General features: G+C 42.3%; 1 long non-coding RNA gene across 1 annotated transcript in view; it reads right to left on the bottom strand.

The window, feature by feature from the left end:
- Window positions 1-21,166, bottom strand: part of LOC310672183 — a 47,251-nt gene that overhangs the window by 8,950 nt on the left and 17,135 nt on the right. Inside the window, exons 2-6 of the long non-coding RNA XR_014508458.1 lie at window positions 19,209-19,468; window positions 12,737-12,830; window positions 10,937-11,072; window positions 7,959-8,083; window positions 6,174-6,214 (exon numbers count right to left, since the gene is read on the bottom strand). This is a non-coding gene — a long non-coding RNA (uncharacterized lncRNA). The remainder of the gene's footprint in view (window positions 1-6,173; window positions 6,215-7,958; window positions 8,084-10,936; window positions 11,073-12,736; window positions 12,831-19,208; window positions 19,469-21,166) is intronic.

Raw genomic sequence — 21,166 nt, forward strand, 5'->3', positions numbered from 1 at the left:
TGGAGCCTATTAGGCAAAAGAACAAGGCAAGGCTAATGGGCAAGATTAGCACAAATCTGTGGGGTCAGAGGTCTCGGAAATTAACAACAGGCCTTGAGGTAATTTTTCCTAGCAACAGGCCACAGACTGAAAGGAAAAGCTTTCCCACTTCTTTTAAAAAACAAAATTAAAAAAACACTTGTTCTTGTATCTTCCGTAGCAGAGAGTACTTTCTCTTCCACTAAGACAGGCATGTGGAGCCTTTAGCCCTCCAGATGTTGCTGAACTACAAACTGCATTATCCCTGCATTATGCCTGATGGGAGTTGTAGTTCAGCAACACCCTCACCCCTGCGCTAAGAGAGGAGTCCTCAGATGCAGGATTAGGCATGGGAAGGTCATTAGAGGATCAGCCATCACTATAAGAGTAATCAGTCTCATGGACTAGACATTCTAGCATGAAACAAGACTGGCCCAATACATTTTGCTGCGCATGGCAAAGGACAAATTGGCATATCCAGAAGCTGACCAGACTGGTACTTGATTCTTACTTTTAAGAGCTCTGTCTGGCAGAACCTGAGATTCTCCCCCTAAGTCCCGATGCTGCAAACCATCTCTCTCCCATCCAAGGCCACCTCTTTGGCAGGGTAACATATATGGCACCACAAAGCTACCCTTGCGATTAAAGGCTCCACCACCAGATTTCCCCAGCTCACTAATACAAGCAGGAAGCAGGCACTTGTCAAAGGACAGGCCTTCCATGTATGCTCAGAGGCTCCCAGCTTTGAGTTTCTGAAAACAAAAAGGTGACAACCTGATTCTTCTTTCAGATCACACCCATAGCACTGCATCAGTCAAACAGTTTAGCTTCAGGTTTGGGAGCAGTGGGGCCTGTTTGTGAAGCTATTATAATTCACCCCCCATAATATCGCCTGCAGTGTTTGAGGGTGAAAACAAGAATTTGATCAATAACATTCATGTTTGGGGTGTGTGTCAAGGAAGCCAATCTTTCTCTTCACAGGAATAAACAAGCATTTAAAGTCAGGGGAAACAAACAGATCCAAGCTCTGACCCCCCCAGTTGCACAGCTGGACTGAGCCCAAAGCACCTCCCCAAGATAAAGTCACACAATCCTTCTAGACCATGGATAGTAAATGTAATACAGTAAGATGCATTGCAAGTAATTGAAATTAGCACCAGAAATTACTAAGCAATCATCGTGAAGTCTTAATTCTAAGGCTGAGTCTAGAACAGTAGTGGGGAACTAGAATCCAACAATGTGTGAAGGGCCACTAGTTTCTTATCCCTGGCCCAAAAGGAAAGTCATCCTACAGCCACACATCAAAATCCAGTTTCCCTCCTTTAAATTCTGTCCAATTAGCAGAGCTATTGCTGCTTTCCTCTCCTTGATCAATTAATCATTAAACAGTGGTTTCCATTCATTGGGTAGGATGCAGCAAAGCAGGAGCAAGCTTGCTTCATACTGAAAATGTGAGCAAAATATTGTCTGCATGTTTTCCCTTAATATATCTGGAAACATAAGGGCTAGAGGCTTAAATTTTTTTTTATAGAGATGCCACCTTTTTCTGGTAGCATCCTCTGTGCCTTTAACAATTGTGAAACAGCTAGAATTTGAAAAGGTGCTTTTTTACCCCACAACCTGGAAATGCAGCAATCAGGAATTGCACTTGCTGAATCTTTGCCCATTATATAATTGTTAAAGGCACACAAGCACTGTTCCCCAGGCTAGATATACCGTAATCTTGGTGTGTGGTGGGGGGAAAACACGTAATACACTTTCATCCCTGGGAAAGGTTATGTGAGTCAAACCTCATTATAAAGACCACAAGCAGCTTTGATGAGTCCTGGTTTTCCTCTTCTGTACGCCAATTGATATGACTCCTTTCCACCTTCCTACTCCACTGTGCTGAAAAAGGCTGTTGCTCATGCCAGGCTAAACGAGTTACTAGGTAAGGTGCTTCAGGAGTACCCTCTTGCTGTTACTGACTAATACGGGCACACTTCTGGAATTCATATTAGAATGATGAATCACAGCTACAAGTAACCTACTTACACAGCTCACAGATGCTGTCGTCAAATTCAAAGGACACTATTCTGCTGAAATGTTCTTAGTTTGGGGGCAAATAAAATATGTGAACTATAATATGTCATCACATGTCTTTCCCATTTCCTACTTGGCAATGTGTATATTTCTTAGCAAATGTTTTAATTTGTGAATTAGATTCAGCAGTACTGAGGTCTCGCTTAACTTCTGCCAATCACATCCAAAGCTGCAATTTCTAGCTTCCAATTCTGGAATTGGAGAATAGCATAGAGGGGAGAAATGCAGCTTATCTTCTCTACTGGCTGTGATCTGAGGTCTATTTTTTTAGTAATAGCTTTGAACCACTAACTATCCTCCCCTGCCTGCCCCAGAGGAGGGGGAGAATATCACTTTAGCAGCTCAGGATGGAACTTCAAACTAGCCCTTCTCTGAGTGTTGTAAGATATGAGTGTGTAAGCTATCCATTCTTAAGGAAATCAGCCCTGAGTGCTCGCTGGAAGGACAGATCCTGAAGCTGAGGCTCCAATACTTTGGCCACCTCATGAGAAGAGAAGACTCCCTGGAAAAGACCATGATGTTGGGAAAGATGGAGGGCACAAGGAGAAGGGGACAACAGAGGAAGAGATGGTTGGATAGTGTTCTCGAAGCTACCAGCATGAGTTTGACCAAACTGCGAGAGGCAGTGGGAGACAGGAGTGCCTGGCGTGCTCTGGTCCATGGGTTCACGACTAAATGACTAAACAACGACAAAGCTGGAGAGCTGTAGCATTGTTGAATGTGGACAGGTGATGGGGCTGCAAATGCAAACATTCAGGCAGGTAGCACTTGTCAGAAAGAAGTAAGACCAGTTTAGAATCCAAAAACTACTTGCTTTTTTCTTGGCAAGAGAACCAGTATGATAGTATGACTAGCATATTAATCTATCGGACAATGATTGGGGAGACCAAGCCAGGTTCAAATCTTTGCTCTGCTATGAAATTCACCTTGAGTCAGTCAGTCATATTGCCTCACAGGGCTGTTGTGAGGATAAAGCGGGGAAGAAACTATATTGAAATAATAATAATAATAAATACGTTCTCCTATATTAAGTAAAACAGATTTCTGCTCCACAAACCCAGGGTGGGGAACCTTGGGCCTGGAAGCCAAATATGGCCCTCCTCCATGTTTGGTCCTCAGGACTCTCTCCCAAACCACGCCCTTCCCAAGCCCTGTTTTTTTGTCTGGCTCTGCTCATGCTTCTTATTGAACTAGACCAGGCTTCCTCAAACTCGGCCCTCCAGATGTTTTGAGACTACAATTCCCATCATCCCTGACCACTGGTCCTGCTAGCTAGGGATCATGGGAGTTGTAGGCCAAAAACATCTGGAGGGCCGAGTTTGAGGAAGCCTGAACTAGATGAAGGGATGTCTGTGCATGAAGAAACCAGGGCTGGCCCAAGACATTTTGACACCTGAGGGAAATCACAGAATGGCATCCTCCCCTGCCAGGGAAGAAGGGGTGAGTGAAGATGCACATTAGGAACAAGGGGAAGAACAAGGGTAGGAGGAGACCAGCAGCACCTCCTATTCACCACGAGACCACTGTAGATGAAGCATGGGGATGGGGGGTTGCTGAGGAGGTGGCAGATCAGGCCTCAAAGGAGCTATCATTGCCACCTCACCTGCGGCGGCAGCAGTGCATTCCTTGGAGGCTGGATCTGCTGCCCCTGCCAATCCTACCACCTGAGGCAATTACCTGTTGGCCGGCCCTGGAAGAAATGAGTCTCCTGCACAAAGGTAGAAGTAACATTTGTTGCTCTGCCTACTTTAGTCCCTGGCCCTTCTTATCACTGGTTTGTGTTGGGGGACCCTTGGACTAGCAGGGAATATGGCCCTTCAACTGAAAAAGGTTCCCTGCCCCAGGCACTGCAGGTGAGGGTGAGTCAAGGTACATTCCTTTGGTAAGGGCTTTAAAGAAAGGTTAAATTGCCCACTAGCACCCTTTGTCTGACAACAATGACCAAGCCATGCCAAGGGCTTTGCATAACAAGGCAGCAGGCCTCTCAGCCAAATGTTTCAAGATAGCTGTTAAGTCTTCACCAAATTGTCCACATCCTTCCTCTGTGAGGCAATTTCCATGCACAGATTTACAATCCTTTTGTTTTCCTACCAATAATAACTGGCTGAAGTAACTAGTCTAGAAATTCCAAATTTGTAAGGGTCTCCTCAGCCTAAAAGTAGGGCATCTTAACTGAATTGAGCACTTTTTTTCTCATCAGAGCAGATGAAAAGTGACAGATTAGTTGCAGAGGATTTTGTGTACTTGTTTTGTTCTTTGGCTGGACTTCAGGGGGGAAAACGAGTCTCCTGTACTTTTTGCAGGTAGCTGAATTTCTGTGCATCGATTTCAGAAGTTTATTCCTTTATTTACTTCCCCCTTGGGGTCCCTTCCAACTCTACAATTCCATGATTGATATTCCAAGGATCTCAAGGCAGCATACATGCCCCCTGTCCTCACAACAGCCCTTGTGAGGAAAAGTTGGCTGAGAGGTGGTGACTATCCTAAACTCACTCAGTGAAGTTCACTGTTGCATGGGGATTTTGACTTAAATCACCCAATCCCTTTGTTTGATGGTCCGACTGCTACACCACAGTTCATCTGCAGCCATAAAGGAAGACCTTTAGGAAGTTGGTCAGTCAGCTTTCTCAACAGCAGGGCAGCTGCAGCTTCTTGGCAGAAAGGAACGCTAAGGAGTGTCTCTTTTTTCACACATAAAAAGCAAAGCTAATGTCAGTGACTAAGCATTTTCTATAAATCAAGCTGAAACAGCATTTGGAAGCCTAGTAAAAACCTGCAGATATATCGGGGGGGGGGGGGGGACCGGAAAAGTACTGTAGTGACTTGAGCATTAAATAGGTCATAGATGAAGTATAATGGTTATTATTCGGCCTAAACTTGTACCTTGAATGAAAAGGACTTTAAAATTCAGTTTGATGTCTCCACTTACAGATTTAGAAACTAGAATGAATCAACTTGATTAAAAACATCCAGGGTTGTAATGTGGGGTTCCTTTCCTCCCCTGTCCCACTTGCTTTACTCTTTCACAAGCCTACTTTCCTTAATAGTAGGAAGTTTCAGAAGCAACTTTTACACAGGACCAGTTCCCTTGTGAATATTGAGGACTTCTGATGTTGTGGTTTTTAAAGTTTTTTACAAAAATGCAAGTTAAGTACAGAGCAGCAGGCAGACACCTAGACAAACAAAGCTGGTATTTAAAGTAGCATCCGTTTCCCCAAAGGAACAGCACGCAGTCTACACAAGACTGCTTCTTTTCAGAAAGCTGCAAACTTTCAGACTTATTTCTCTTTTTTCTGGCTGTGTTCAGAACAGTCAAATGGCTTCCTTCAGTCCCCAGTACCAGGTGGGTGTGCAGTAGCTAGTAGCCACCAGCCTTCCAAGGCCATTAAGCAAGTACCCCTAGACAGAAAGCTATGCAAAAGCTTCACAATAATGTCATTTTGCATCTCTACAGAGCAAACTGTCAACAGTTATTAAGTGTGGCTTCCAACTCTCATCCATCAACATTTGGATCACTTCATGCTTTTACCCATTACATTTCAGTTAACTTTATGCAGTCTCACCTTGGCTTTTGGCTGCTCCCTTGTCCAAGGTGTACAGAGAACTGCTCCAAAGTGCAAGCTGTTCACACAGCTGCAAGACAAGAGGGTACAGCAGCCAAGTTGCTTGTCAAGCTAGGCTGAGCAATGCTTAATGGAATGCGGGAAATGCTGTAATGCAATAGTGCTAGCACAGAAATTTATCAGCAAGCGTGAGAGACTGATCTTGTGGGTGCTCACTCAAGATCACTTCTTGCAGGTTACGTATTCCATAACAGACTTTAATCACCATTTTTAATTCTTCACACAATTCAAGATGGTGAATGACAAGTGACTGAGTCATCCTTGCCATTGCTCTTCTCCCCTAATTCACTGCTGATTTGTGCCATGGCTATTTTAGTCTCCTATTCCACTTTATTGATTTTGAGGTCAGGTTCACACCATAGTGTGATTGGTGTAAAACAAAACCAATCACCTTCATCAATTCATCTGGGGGGGGGGGGGCTAAGCTCTGGCCCTCCATCTGGGACTTACACAAAGAGGCATTTTGTAGACGAGCTCTAGATTTCCTTCACCTGTAGGTTAACAGAAGAGAAAACATTAAAAACCTTTGTGTTCCGGCAGGCATTTGGTGGCTTGGATTAAATATGGAGTTTGGTTTATTTTAACATACACAATATTTACTTTTTCAACCATACGTTTCTTTATGCTTTCAACCAAACTATTTCTTCACTCCACTGTAACATATATACCAAGCTCAAATAATATGAATGTTAAGCAATGTTATTTTATATTCATGCCACAACTTAAGGAAGGCTTCCTCAGTCATTTCAGGCCTAATCTTGAATCCTCCTGCCACCATTTCAATAGTCCATCTGGTATTTTCTCTGGCTCCTTCCAGTCTATGCCACTGCCTCCAGTCATACCTCCTCTCAGTGTTTGAACACAGAGACATGGAAACACAATAATATCACCCCCCCACCACCACTTCACATCTTTCTCCTCACTTCTCTCTTTTGATTAGTTTACTCCGCTGTCTTTATAAAGTTCCAAAGAACAAAAAGAAAAGCAAGTAAGTGGGATTCTCACTTCTTAGGAATGTCACAAACTCCTCATAACACACTGTATTTTATTTTAATTAGTTTAGTTTAGTTCAGGATATATTTTAGCCTCTTTAAAAACTATGTTTACTCTCTTTGCCTATTATTCTCTGCAAAACAGCTGCAATCAATATACCTTTGTCTAAATGCAAATATCCTTCAGGAAAGCCTGCCAGTAATAAGAGAGGGGGCGGGGATGTACTTCCTGGAAACAAGGACATTTATAATCACTTTCCTCCGCTTACAAGCCCCGAAAAAGGATGTAGCAAAGAGTCTGCCTGATGTCAATAGGCAGGGAGTTCCGAAGTATGAGTCTGTCACACTAAAAGACTTATTCCTTACAAGTGAAGAACGAATACTGTGTGGCACATGTAACGATAACAGTTACAAAGACTGAAGTTGTCGTGTGGGCATATCCCTCAAGGAAACTGATCCCAAACTGTTACGGGCTTTATATACTAATAGCAACACCTTGAAACTGGCCCAGTAACAGACTGGCAAACAATGCAGATCTTTGAGCATATGGGGATAACAGTATTTGGCTTACCTTACAGCAAGGGTGCTAATCTGTGCCCCTTCTGATGTGCAGAAATCCCCAGCCAGATGGGCGGGGTATAAGTAATAAAATTATTATTATTATTATCATTATTATCTGGCCTAGTATGTCAGAGTTCAAGGATGGTGGGAGTTTAATGACATCTGGAAGGCAGGGTGTTCACATTGTAAGGCTTACAGGGGGCATGAAATCAGTGCAATAGTGTACAGTATCTGAATCCCTTACATTACAAAGTGCTAAATTTGGAGTATACATATTGGGAGGAAGTTGTATTTTAAACACTGAGAATTAAGTTTTTCACTCCAGTCCTTAATTGTGTTACAGTTTTAATAATTTTATTTGTTTTGTTCAATTGTATATTTTTATTGACGTTGCTTTGTGATTTTCATTTTCATTGTAAACCACCCTGGGATGAATATTTAGAAAGGGTGATAAACAAACAAAAAATTGTTATTTTTTTATTGTTATTTAATTAAAGGATCAGCAGATAAGCTTGATTTCTAGCTATGAGCCAATGGTTCTGTCTGTCATAACCTGAATGGGGAGAGAAGCCTAATTAATATAATATGTTTGCTTGGGAAAATCTGTTTTTCTCCATAAAACCATCTGTGCTAAGTGGAATGTGGCGCAATAGAATTGCTGATGGAAGCTTTAAAAACTTACAGTTGCTGATGCAGAGTTCTGATGCTTGGATTTCTGTTTCACTGTATAAAAGAGTTGCCAGTTGTCCTTTGATCAATACTTTGTATTCTAAGCTGACAAATTATGTTCTTAAAAGTAGCACAGATCTTTGAAATAAAGAGGAAACAAGAAGGAATTAACATTTTAAAAATGTATGTTAGAAAGGAATCTGAATCCATGTGGCAATCTTCACTCCTAATTGTGTCTGCAATTTTTATTTTTTTAAAAAAACATGAAGATAATCAGTTTGTGTATATATTGGGGTGGGGGAGGGAAGAGGAGGCTGCAGCACCCCTAAAAGTGTACAAGCTTCGATCCTGCTAATGTATAAAGATCTAAGCACAAAGTGACAGGGCATATCTGAGGGTTTCATCAATGCAGGCTTTGGAGTCTCAAAGCCCAGGTGTGAAGCTGCTCCTAAAAACCCCCTCCTTGGACACTGAGGATAATTATTATTGGTCAGTCACTAATACTGTATCCCATTTTTTGGTGCTCTTGGATGAGAGTGATTGTCTGGACTAATTTTAATCTGATTTCAGGTCTGGTGACTGCCTTGGACACCAGATGGAATAAACTACAGTGGTACCTCGGGTTATATACGCTTCAGGTTACACACTCCGCTAACCCAGAAATAGTGCTTCAGGTTAAGAACTTTGCTTCAGGATGAGAACAGAAATAGGGCTCCGGCGGCACAGCAACAGCAGGAGGCCCCATTAGCTAAAGTGGTGCTTCAGGTTAAGAACAGTTTCAAGTTAAGAACAGACCTCCAGAACGAATAAAGTACTTAACCTGAGGTACCACTGTATGCCAGAAGAAGGACATTTGCAGAGAGCACACTTCTGCTAATTCTCCGGTCTTTCAATAACATTGAGCATGGTGCGCTTCTGGGTGGGCTCTCTAGGTTGAGAGTTGTAGACTTGGCAATAGGGAAATTCTACTCCTGTCAATTTCAGAAGGTGCTGCTGCTCAGCCGCATTGCACTGATGCTGTCTTGTCCCCCCAGCTTTCAAACATTTACATGGAAATGCTGGGAGAGGTCATTTTGGGATTTGAAGTGAGGTGCTATTAGAATGCTGACAATACCCAGCTCTGTCTCTTCCTCAGTGGATTAAGGTGAGCAAGTAGAACAGCAGAACCAGGGCCTGGAATCAGCAATGAGCTGGAAAGACAACTCAGTTCTGTGGACAGGCAGTGTCTTTGTGAAGAGAAATTATAGTCAAGCTGTTTCAGATGGGGTTATACTCCCCCTAAAGCAGGAGTGGCGAACACCAGACCTGACAGCTGAACATTGCCCTCCAAGACCACGCCTCCTCTCCTTAAGCTCAAAGGTGGAGAACTGGATCTGGTCCATTGGAAGGTCAAGTTTGACAGGCAGGTGGGAACACCCATTTGTCAGTCACCTGATATCACAAGCCCCACCCCCCTTGGCTACGCTCATGGCCACACTTATCCATGCTGTAGTGATATCCAGGGATGACTGCTGCAATGCATTATGTCCTCTTGACCCTTGTCCATCATGATTTATAAAAACTAGCCAACAGGGTGTGGCTGGAAGGATCCAGGTTGTGCTGAACGCTGTGTTGCAGGGCAGAGGGATTGGCCCTTAAAAGAGGTGGTGGTGCATCCCCTTCTCAATTAAAGCTCCTAGTAGCACAGGAACTGATGGTGTCTCCAGCCAGTTCTTCTTCCGACAGTACTGAAAGACCTTTCCTGGTTTCCACTTCTCTACCAAGCCCAATTTAAGGGGTCAATACTGTCACATAAACCCCTACTATAGCCCAACATCAACCTTCCACTGTATTCTGCTCTGGTCAGACCTCACCTGGAGTACTGTGTCCAGTTCTGGGCACCGCAGTTCAAGAAGGACATTGACAAACTGGAACATGTCCAGAGGAGGGCAACCAAAATGGTCAAAGGCCTGGAAACGATGCCTTATGAGGAACGGCTAAGGGAGCTGGGCATGTTTAGCCTGGAGAAGAGGAGGTTAAGGGGGGATATGATAGCCATGTTCAAATATATAAAAGGATGTCACATAGAGGAGGGAGAAAGGTTGTTTTCTGCTGCTCCAGAGAAGCGGACACGGAGCAATGGATCCAAACTACAAGAAAGAAGATTCCACCTAAACATTAGGAAGAACTTCCTGACAGTAAGAGCTGTTCGACAGTGGAATTTGCTGCCAAGGAGTGTGGTGGAGTCTCCTTCTTTGGAGGTCTTTAAGCAGAGGCTTGACAACCATATGTCAGGAGTGCTCTGATGGTGTTTCCTGCTTGGCAGGGGGTTGGACTCGATGGCCCTTGTGGTCTCTTCCAACTCTATGATTCTATTCTATGATTCCCAGCAGAACAGGCCCTATTGGGAGGACCACCACCCTCTGTGGTTTTAAGAGTGGTGACACACGAGAGGGCCTTCTCTGTGGTTGCCCCCATGTTGTGGAATTACCTCCTCTCTGAGGTATGTCTTATACCATCACTGTATGCTTTCAGCAATTGGTCAAGTCCCACCTCTTCACCAGAGCCAGCGTGGTGTAGTGGTTAAGAGTGGTGGACTCGTAATCTGGTGAACCGGGTTCGTGTCCCCGCTCCTCCACATGCAGCTGCTAGGTGACCTTGGGCTAGTCACACTTCTCTGAAGTGTCTCAGCCCCACCCACCTCACAGAGTGTTTGTTGTGTGGGAGGAAGGGAAAGGAGATTGTGAGCTGCTTTGAGACTCCTTAAGGGGAGTGAAAGGTGGGATATCAAGTCCAAATTCTTCTTCTTCTTCTTCTTCTTCTTCTTCTTCTTCTTCTTCTTCTTCTGCACCAGATCTTTGGTAGAGTAGATGGCTTTCCTTCTCCTGCATTGCTGTCCACTACTGTTCTGTGCTACTGTTTGTTACTTTGCTATTGGTTGTTTTGTGGTCTTATTTTATGAATATAATGTAAATTGTACTTGCTTTTAATTGTGACATTTTTGTAACTCACCTTGGGGTCAGTTGGTGAAGGGCAGGTTGTAAGTATAAATAATAAATAAATAGGCCCGCCTTTGAAGCCTGTTCAGTTACTTCAAAATGCATCCACTGGGCTCTGCACTAGGCCTGATCTGTGGGAACATATGCCTCTGGTATCGAAAGAGAACAAAGTATACACAATGAGTATACAAAGTATACACAATGAGGGTCCACGCACACACAATAACATGATCAAGAGGACTGAATATACATTTTTATAGTTGCAGTGCACCATACAGTGAATATAGAATACTGGAAAAAGTCCGTTTCGACTAGATGCAGTCTTTATCAAGTTGTATAACAAAGTCCTAATTTCTTGGGAAATATTTTCATGCTAAACTCCAATAAGAGATGCTGCCAAGTTGTAATCCACCCACTTGTGTGGAGATAAAAGAATTCTTCCTGTTGTGAAGCAGACCTCTGAAAACATATACTGTAGCTTACCACATATCCCATTAATTAACAGTCACAAGAACCAAGTACAACCTGTGATTCTTACCATAAGTGTGTCACTTGGATTTTTATTAAAACCTGGCCATCTGAAAAGTTCTCTGCCTTCCATATCAGTTCCAGGAATGGATAGATGCAGCTCCCAACTGATGTTAATTTATACTTGCTGCAAAAATATCTATTTTCATACACTCGGAAAACACAGTAAGTTGGAACTGTCACAATGGAAAGTGCTGGTTCTTGCCTCCAAACCTTTACATGGTTTGTGAACCAGGTACCAGAAGAGTCACCTGCGCCCACATCAACCTGGCCATGCACTGAGGTCATCCTTGATGGCCCTTGCATTGAGATCATATTCTTCCAGGTGCCCTGAATATCCAAGATGAGGCAAGTGGAAATAAGAGAGATGGAGAGTCTTTTCAGTGGTGGAACTCAGCCCTCCAAATGTTTTGATACTACAGTTCCAATCACCCCTGACCACTGGTCCTGCTAGCTAGGGATAATGGGAGTTGTAGGCCAAAAACATCTGGAGGGCCGAGTTTGAGGAAGCCTATTTTAGACTCTCCAGCAAAGATGTTTTCATTATCCTAGGCTTTAAAATGTATTATTAAATATTAGCTCTTTTTAACATGTTGTTTGTTATATTTAATATATATGATATAATGTTTTTGTAAATCACCCTGGAAGTTCAATGGAAGGGTGCTTTATGAAACTTGAATTAAAATGAATTCCAGCTAGGTCTAGACTTGGGTGCCAGCCCCAGAACTGGATGTTTGCTACCCTGACTGACAAGTTGTTCACATTCCTTGTTATGTATATTTCCCCTGAACCTGACAATGAGCTAAACTGGATTTTTCCTTTACTGGGGGCGGGTGGATGTGCTATGAAGTCTACTGCTGAGGATCTCACACACGCTATGCTGCTCATGTATGCTGGCATGGGTTTTTTAAGTCCTCCAGGTGTTGCTGAACTACAGCTCCCATAGTCCCACACTGGAGGGCCACAGCTTCTCCACCCCTAGTTTAGAGCATTGTTCCTTCCCCAACCTGTTGCCCACCAGATGTTTTTGGACTACAACTCCCATCAGCTCCAGCCAGCATGGCCAATGATAAAAGATGCTAGGAGTTGTATTCAAAAATGTATGCAGGTCAGTAGGTCAGAAGAAAAGTAGGAGGCATATGAGAAGACATATATAGGTTGCTGGGTCAGTACTGAGAACATTTTTAATCTTCAAAGAAGCTCACATGGAAAGAACTTTCTTCATGGAAAGCAAAAGTCACTCTGTTAAAAATAAAGCTAACATGGCTCTACAGTTAAGACATACTTTATTAACTTCAGGTCTTCCTCTACTGTCTCTCATTCCTGTGGATCAGAATGTTGATTTCTTGGAGCCTCAGGTAAAAGGAATCTCAGGTAATCTAAAATGTGATAGAATAAATCTTTTCATTTTGATATCTCTATATCAAAGACAGCGAAGGCAGAAGTGCCTGGCGTGCTCTGGTCCATGGGGTCACGAAGAGTCGGACACGACTAAATGACTAAACAACAACAACAACATATTGTATTGTTTTCCCCCCCCCCCTTCACAATTCTGAAGGGCATTGTGCCTCCTCTGAGACAGACCGAACAGATTTATAAAATCTTCCAAGGAGATTTTGCTGATTATACCATCAGTGCATTATCACTTGGTGACAACATGGAAGCAGACCTTCTCAGTGACAGCACCGTCCTTCTGATGTCCTTTCCCTTTGGTAATTTGTGAGGTCAAGACAGTAATGACATTTAGATATTTCTTAAGAATCTACATGCTTCCCTGCACTCTGACTTTTAGGGGGGAAATTTAACATCACACTCTTCCAGTTGTTCCATCTGCGCAAACATTTCAGCTTGCCAAAGGGAACAATCCCCCCAATGCATGCTATTTTGGGGGTTCTCCTGACCCCGCAAGACAATTTCAGGGAATGGGGGCAGTTGAGGGGGGCAGAAAGCCCCTTTGTGCAAGTGGAGTCCTTGTACAGTGCTTCTGCTGACAGGACTGTTAGGTGTAGCCCACACTATTTAGTTTTGTTTTGTACACTGCTGAAGTTTATTTGTGATAGACAGTTGCATTTTGTTTTAATCTAGCTCTTAGGACTCTTTTGTTGAATGTAGTAGATGTGTTTTTATTGCTTTCATGTACAGTGCTTATAGTTTTCTGCTATATTAAGTTGTAGAAAAATGTGGGTAGCATAATTGCAAAAATGTCTGGGCCCTTCAAGTGAAGAAGTACTAAATCATGAATCTCCTGCATAATATGTAGTTTGTCTATTTGAGGTTATTTATAGAACTATGAAGAGAAGCATTTGGTCAATTAAATCTAGAGTTCTCCTGTACTCTGTTCTACCATGTGAATCCATAAAAAGCAACAGCCCATCTAAATGTGCTTAGTAATAGCTAGAAGAGACTTTCATAGCTATGGTAAAATCTGGGGATCAGCAACAATGGCTTCTTCTTCCTGCCCAACTATTTTAATTTGCATCACAAATATTAAGTTTCCCCACATTCTTAGCTCTGTTGCAAGAAGGCCTGATAAGAATAAGCCCTTTTAAGCTCCTTTAGTGTCTGAATGGAAATACATAGCATAAATTCAAGTTAATCTGGCCTGATGAAGATCAGTAATGTTTGGCAACCATAAATAATGTTCTCTGGATGAGGTACTTGTGAAAGAAACAGAGCTGTATTGCCACCATAAGACTGGGCCACTTCTTTCCATGCAGATCAAAGGCAGATTCATGCTCTTCAAAGACTGGCAGGAGTTGCTTTGTACAAGGGAATAGGAACACTCCTCAACATATGGGGGAAAGGAAGGTTGTTTCAAGTTGTTACTTAAATGGCTTAAAACAATTCAGATGTGAAACCATATGGGGCTGGGGGCTCCCACTAGACTGTACATTTTACTACAGATAAAGCTAATGGTCTGTGTGATGACTCAGCTTTATGCTCAAGAGGTAAAAGTTTACATGACCAAAAAATTATTATTATTCAGTGTTACAACAAGGGAGTATCTAGAGACAATGGTGCTTGATATATTGAACATATTCAGAGTGCTATTGCACTTTGCTGATATTACAACAGTTAGCCTTAATTCTGTGCTCTGAAGGATTTGTATATTAGTTTTTGTTTCAATTAGTGATGACAATTAAAACATAGTTCTAATGTTCATCCCAAATTATGGGTTGTATCCAGTACTAGTTCTACTCAAAGTAGACTTATAGATGTTAATGGTCTCACTCAGTAAAGATAAAGGACCCCTGGACAGTTAAGTTCAGTCAAAGGCGACTTTGGGGTGCAGCGCTCAGGCCGAGGGAGCCAGCGTTTGTCCACAGCTTTCCGGGTCATGTGGCCAGTATGACTAAACCGCTTCTGGCGCAACGGAACACTGTGACAGAAGCCAGAGCGCAATGAAACGTTGTTTACTTTCCCACCACAGCGGTATCTATTTATCTACTTGCACTGGCGTGCTTTCAAACTGCTAGGTTGGCAGCAGCTGGGACAGAGCAACAGGAGCTCACTCCATCGCGTGGATTTGAACTGCCAACCTTCCGATCAGCAAAGTCAGTGGTTTACACCACAGTGCCACCCGCTCCCTCTTCTCACTCAGTAGAAGGCAGCTGACTGTGCTCTGAAATGGTACAGCCCACTCAGAGTTTGTGAGGCTTCATAAAATTGTTCCATGTGCTACAAAGTAAGGTGAAATTTATTTCCTTAAATGCTGCCAACTTTCAAAATGACAATGATCCACTTTCTTTGGTGGTGGTGGTTTTTTTTTTGGGTGGGAGGAATGTTGAGCTTTTTGTGTCTTCTGATATGATTGTTGTGGCTTCAATACCATCCCTCACACTTATTAAAATATAGAGATGATGGAGAATGTAAGATAAATACCTTTTTGTTTGTTTTTTTGCCAGACGTTGAAAAGAAGGAAGACTTTAAAAAGAAGAAGGGTTGAAAATGTTATGGGTGTACAGGACTGTGGTAGAGCATGGAAGAAAATTGTATTGATTAATTAATAAATTTGAATGGTCCCCAACCAAGGGTGGGCCAAACTGGTGGCCTCTAGCTGTTGCTGGACTACAATTCACATCATTCCTGGCAACTGGCAATACTGGCTAGGGATGATGGGAGTTGTAGTGTACAAATACACCTGGGGGGCATCACATTGGCTACTCCTGCCCTAGCGCTATTCCAGAGCTCCCAAGGGTGAGGCCAACTGGTCTAGGGAAATAATTTCAAACATTTAAGAGTGAGACAGGCTGCCCCTTGGGTGCAGGGGCATTGCCAGAAGCTCAAAAAACCCAGGGCACAGGGTTATGACATAGATTTGCAAATGCTGATTTATATAGCTGTTTTGAGTGCGCTGGTGTTGGGTGAAGTATATGATGCGGCTATGTGGGAAAGTCCCTTCTCTGTAGGAATCTTCTTCCCTTTGAAGCTGCTGCTGGTGCCAACGCTCTGTTCCTCTCCTCTTTTTATGAAGGGTTTTTTTTTATTTATATGCAAAAATAAAATAAAATACAGAACATAAAAATAAATAATGACACAGAATTATCAAAGATATTAAAAAACCCTGTAGTTCTTGGGTGTATACAGTTTTTCTATTTTAAACAACCTTGGTTACAAACCTTCTGTATCTTTTGACACCAATTGAAAACGGCACTTGTTTCCTCTTGCTTTAACTGCTTGAATTTAGGTAGCTTCCATCAGCCTTACACTGTTTTGCCCATTCTATCGGTACGTAAAAATTGGTGGTTTTAAGTATTTTATTACTGTCATAGAAGTAATAGATAGAACAAATAGAAGTTTGATAATACTGTTAGGTTTTTGTGGCTGTTACTGGCCCTTAGATCATCTGATGAAGTGTGGGCTAAGCATATTTGAAATAGATAAAATATGTAAATGTATGTATAAAATATAACGTATGCATAAAATATAAAAACTATATGTCCTCTGAACAAAGAAAGATGGTCAGGGTTTGGGGTCTCACTTGCACTTTGCTTTGGATCATGCCCAGCTGCTCTGTAAGCAAAGTATTTGGAAAAAGGAAGGGGCAAGGGATGGGGGGGGGGGACAGACTGGGCCAAGGATGCGCCTGCTTGGGTTGTTGATCCTGAAGAACCATCTCTTAGACGGGCGAAGGATCACATTCTGGCACTGCTTTCATCTGCCTGTATACAGAATGATGGTATCTTTAGCAAGCCCATCCTTTGAGTGTTCAAGAACTATTGCTTCTAATGGAAACAATAAGATGTATTCCAGATGTATATTTAAGCTGGCTAGGAATCTGACTGCTCTGCTTCTTCATTCATAAAATTATAGTTCTCAAAAGGAAAATGCAGTTTTATGTGTGTATTTTTAAGACGACAGAGTATCATTCAAATGCTCTTTTTTCTTTTTCACTCAATAGTTTATAACCTGGTTTGGCATCAGTCGCCATTGTACATTTCATCTCTCCCAGTGTCAAACTGTTTTATGTGTCTGATTGGCCATCCACCCATTACATGGGGGGTTGGGGGAGTGGAACCCCTGTAATGTGCCTACACAGGAACCCAGCCGTCCTTCCTTGCTGGGGAGGGCACATGGCTCAAGCAGAGATGCTTTTCATGTAGTGGTCTGTGCTGACCCCTATTGAGCAGGTACTCCAGACATATTAAAGCTCCTCATCTTCAGTCAAGAATTCCGTTCTGCCTAGCCTGGGATGCAGTCACCAGCACTTTCACATTCAAATGCTTGTCAAAACCACAGGACCTTTTGCAGAGACAATTTAACAAGATCTGGAAGATTTCAAAGCCATAGAGAATGTTTCCATGTTACAATATACATGTGGTTGAAAATAAGTGAGGCTCAGCATCCTCAGAACAATTTCTGTGCGGTTTGGCTTAAGCCACATGGACATTAGTTTGTGAGAAGCCTCTGCCACAGAGGAGGTCTTGCAAATCAAGTGAATTTGGGAACAATTTCATGGTATTTTCAAGACTCTGTCTGTGGTCAACACATATTCCCCTAATATGGGAAAATCTAAGAGCAAACATCTTCAGGAAGAAGGAAGAGACAAGCATGCCAGGTCAGGCTACTTAGGGCAAAGGGCAACTGTACCCAAATTTATACATGGATGGTGCTTTGGGTCCCTAAATGATTTGAACTGGAAGCTGTATTTCAGGAGCCTGGTCTATTGACCAGGGCAAGGCAGGCCCAAGGTACCAGTCTTTATACCAGACCTGACCATTCGAATAGTTGCATGCAGCCTGCCAATCCCAGGAGCCTATGCTGCACTAAACATCTCTGTTTGCCTCTTGAAGAGGGCTTTGAGGCCTCGGTAGCACAGTCAACTTGGAATGGTAACTTTGATGTCTTACATACTTACTTAATTTTATTTGTGTGCCACCTTTCCATAGCAAAAGTAGTCATAAACAACAAATAGAACATCAAAAAGCACGATTTTCACATAAATCATAATAAGATATAAAATAAGGATACAAAAAATTAATATCAAAAACATGCACATGGTAACTCAGTAGGCTGGGCCAGGCCTTGTTGCTCATTTCAGGGAAGGGTTCCTTATCCAATTTTTAATTTTTAGTATTATTGAATAAGGAACAATTCCTTTAAATAAGGAACAGGTGGTAAGCCAATCCGCTAGGCCCAGTTCCTTTCCAAGGCCCACAGTCCCTGACTGAGCACTTGTCTGGAAAAGGACATGCAGACTCAGGCACCCTGCAGTCTCTATCTCCATACTGCAGAGGCAGGAAGAACAGGAACCAGGATTACTAACTGACAAGGGAGGGAGAGAAATGTATGCTGAAGGACAATAGGAAGATTGCAGAGAAGCTGAATTAATTATTTGCGTCTGCCTTTACTGTGGAAGAAGTAGGTCAGATACCTGTGCCTGAACAGACTTTCTCAGGAAGGAAGTCTGAAGAACTGAAGCAAATAGAACAAAATATTAAATCCTAGGACATTAACAAATTTCCAGCTCCTGATGACATCAAGCCAAAATTTCTTAAAGACACAGGAAATGGTCGATCTTCTTTAAAAGAAGAAGAAGCTACAAACAGTCTGCATACCAGGGAGCTGAACTGGTGTTTACAAACTAGAAGAGATATATTTGTGTCATAGTGGACAGCTGAATGAAAAATGTCAACTCATTGTGCAACAGTTATATAAAGACCAATTCTATGCCTGAGATTACTTGGAGAAGAACTGAAAATAAATTGCCAGAATCATAACATTCTCAGCACAAATCTATGGTGTGGACATGCTTGGCGTACCATGTACAGTTCTGGTTAACTCACCTCAAAAAGAATATTTAAAGTTGGAAAATGATTTAGGGAGCTGTACCCTTTGCCCATGAGAATAAACTACAACAATTGGGGCTTTTTAGCTTAGAAAAAAATGAGTAAGTGGGATATGACAGAAGTTAAATAATGTATAATGTAGAGACAGTAGATCGAGAGCCTTCCTTACTTCCTTTCTGATAATACCAAAACTCTGAATTGTCCAATGAAATTGATTAGCAGAAGGTTCAAGACAGACAAAGGGAAGGACTTAGTCACACAAAACATACTTAACACTGAACAAATTCACAGAGGATAAAGCTATCAGTGGTTCCCAGTCATTATACCTTTAGGTCACCAAATACTCATTCATTGGGTTAGTAATACCTAACTTGATCCCATTGATCTTCACCAACCCTGATGAAGCATGCATATGCCATCCCAACATTCCTGCAAAGGAAGCAAGTCTCACAAGTGAACATGCCATACCTCATCTTTAAAAGCTTGGCAGACGCGGCATGAAAACTTGTTGGGACATCTTCATTGATTCCGTCCAGTTCTAAACTTCTTGCCCTGCTCCTGAAGTCCTGAATCATGACCCCTCAGCACTCTGTCCGCTGCTGAGCCTGTACAGTTCATTCCATGAATAAAAGTCTCTTTCTTTCTTACAGGTAAGAGCCTCTGCTTGCTTGCTTTTGTAGCAGAAGGTAAGACAGTGACTCCCCAGACCCAAAATGGGCACAGCACTGCTGGAGGAAATAGAAGGATGTTTTGATTAAGATCACAGGGCGGTTCACAATATAAAAATACAAAATGAGAATACAAAATACATAATAAAAACAAAAATAAAACCAGTAACACCCCTCTCCCACAAACAGATTTAAAATGACATAGAAGGTTAAAGGGAAATGTTTTTTCCCTGGTGCCAAATGATGCAATTTGCTAGATTTTCTTGCTGCTCAGAAAGTGTACAGTGGCCCAAGGGCTTGAGGAATTTCCCCAGGAAGATAGCAATGTAGAATGGTAAGGATTATCAACTATATACTGTCATTACAAGTACTAGTTGTTAGGCTTTTCGTTCATCTATGCTTTTATGTGGCAGGTTGCAATATGGGGACACTTGCCCATCTTCAGACTAATGAAATTGTCAGGATAGTACAGAGATGTTTTCTTACCTACAGAGATGTTTTCAGACAACATAGTTGAGCTTATATGTAGTGGACCCAAGGTAAAACACCAAGGCCTTAGTTGCTACGTAGGTCCTATCTGATTGTTTAGACAATGATAATTTTACTTTCAAACAGATTACAAATTGGGTACTGCCAATGCTTCTATATTAGCAATGCTTTCTAAAATTCACTTGGTACTATACCACTGGGAAACACCAAACATGTATATAAAACACTGTTTAAAAATGTGTATAGAATAAAAAAACAAATTTTAGCCCCACCAAAAAAATCACCATGAGAATGTGAATAAAATTACTGGAATGCAATGATAATGATATCACCTGTCCAGAATGATGCATTTGCATCAAACTGACGTGACAGACAATGCCTACAGACCAAACATGAACAATCCTCCTCCACCCTAACAAATTTGGCCAACAAATGTTTCAGATGGAATAATTTCCTTTGACCAGTTGTTGAAGTTGAACTCTGTTTTAGGAGCTTACAGGGATACAAGGGGCATTGCCAGATCAGGCGCTAGAGAAACCAATGGAAATGATGGGATAGAGGAGAGCAGGCTTCCTCAAACTCGGCCCTCCCAATGTTTTTGGCCCACAACTCCCATGATTCCTAGCTAGCAGGACCAGTGGTCAGGGATGATGGGAATTGTAGTCTCAAAAACATATGGAGGGCCGAGGTTGAGGAAGCCTGGAGTAGAGTAATGAAAAGGGAGTAACAGATGCAAACAAAGCAGGCAGGTTTAAGGATACAGGTAAACTCCACTTACAAACTGCTGAGGAGCCTAAAGGTAGTAAGAGATGCCTCTTACCTTTTACAAGGGCTAGTGAGAGGCCGGGACCAATGAAACAAATTAGCCCCCAGTGAGTTTTGCAGCTGAAAAGACTTTGGGGCCGGACTGAGGAGGAGTGATTCCTGACTTCCTGTTTCTAGAAAACTCTCTGACTCACCCTCCTCCCCAGATATCAATACTGCATTCTCCTATTTGCACTGCTGGCTGCCCACCTACAGGGATTTGGCAGCTTGATGCCTACATTCTCAGGATGTGACACATTGTTTTCTTTAGCAATCACTGATTAAACTACTGTTTTGTTGTTGCGGCGGCTTTGGTGAAATTCTGAGGAATTGAATGTGGAGTTACAGTTCAAGGCATAACCTCAGGTTAGCACATTTGTATTTTTATCAGAAGCCACAGATAACGACAACCAACCTTGTAAAGTTTATTCCTGGAACCGCTATTGGTGTGTTCTGCTTAAATTC

The sequence above is a fragment of the Podarcis tiliguerta genome (genome assembly GCF_965153285.1).
Source record: "Podarcis tiliguerta genome assembly, chromosome: 2".
NCBI lineage: Eukaryota > Metazoa > Chordata > Lepidosauria > Squamata > Lacertidae > Podarcis > Podarcis tiliguerta.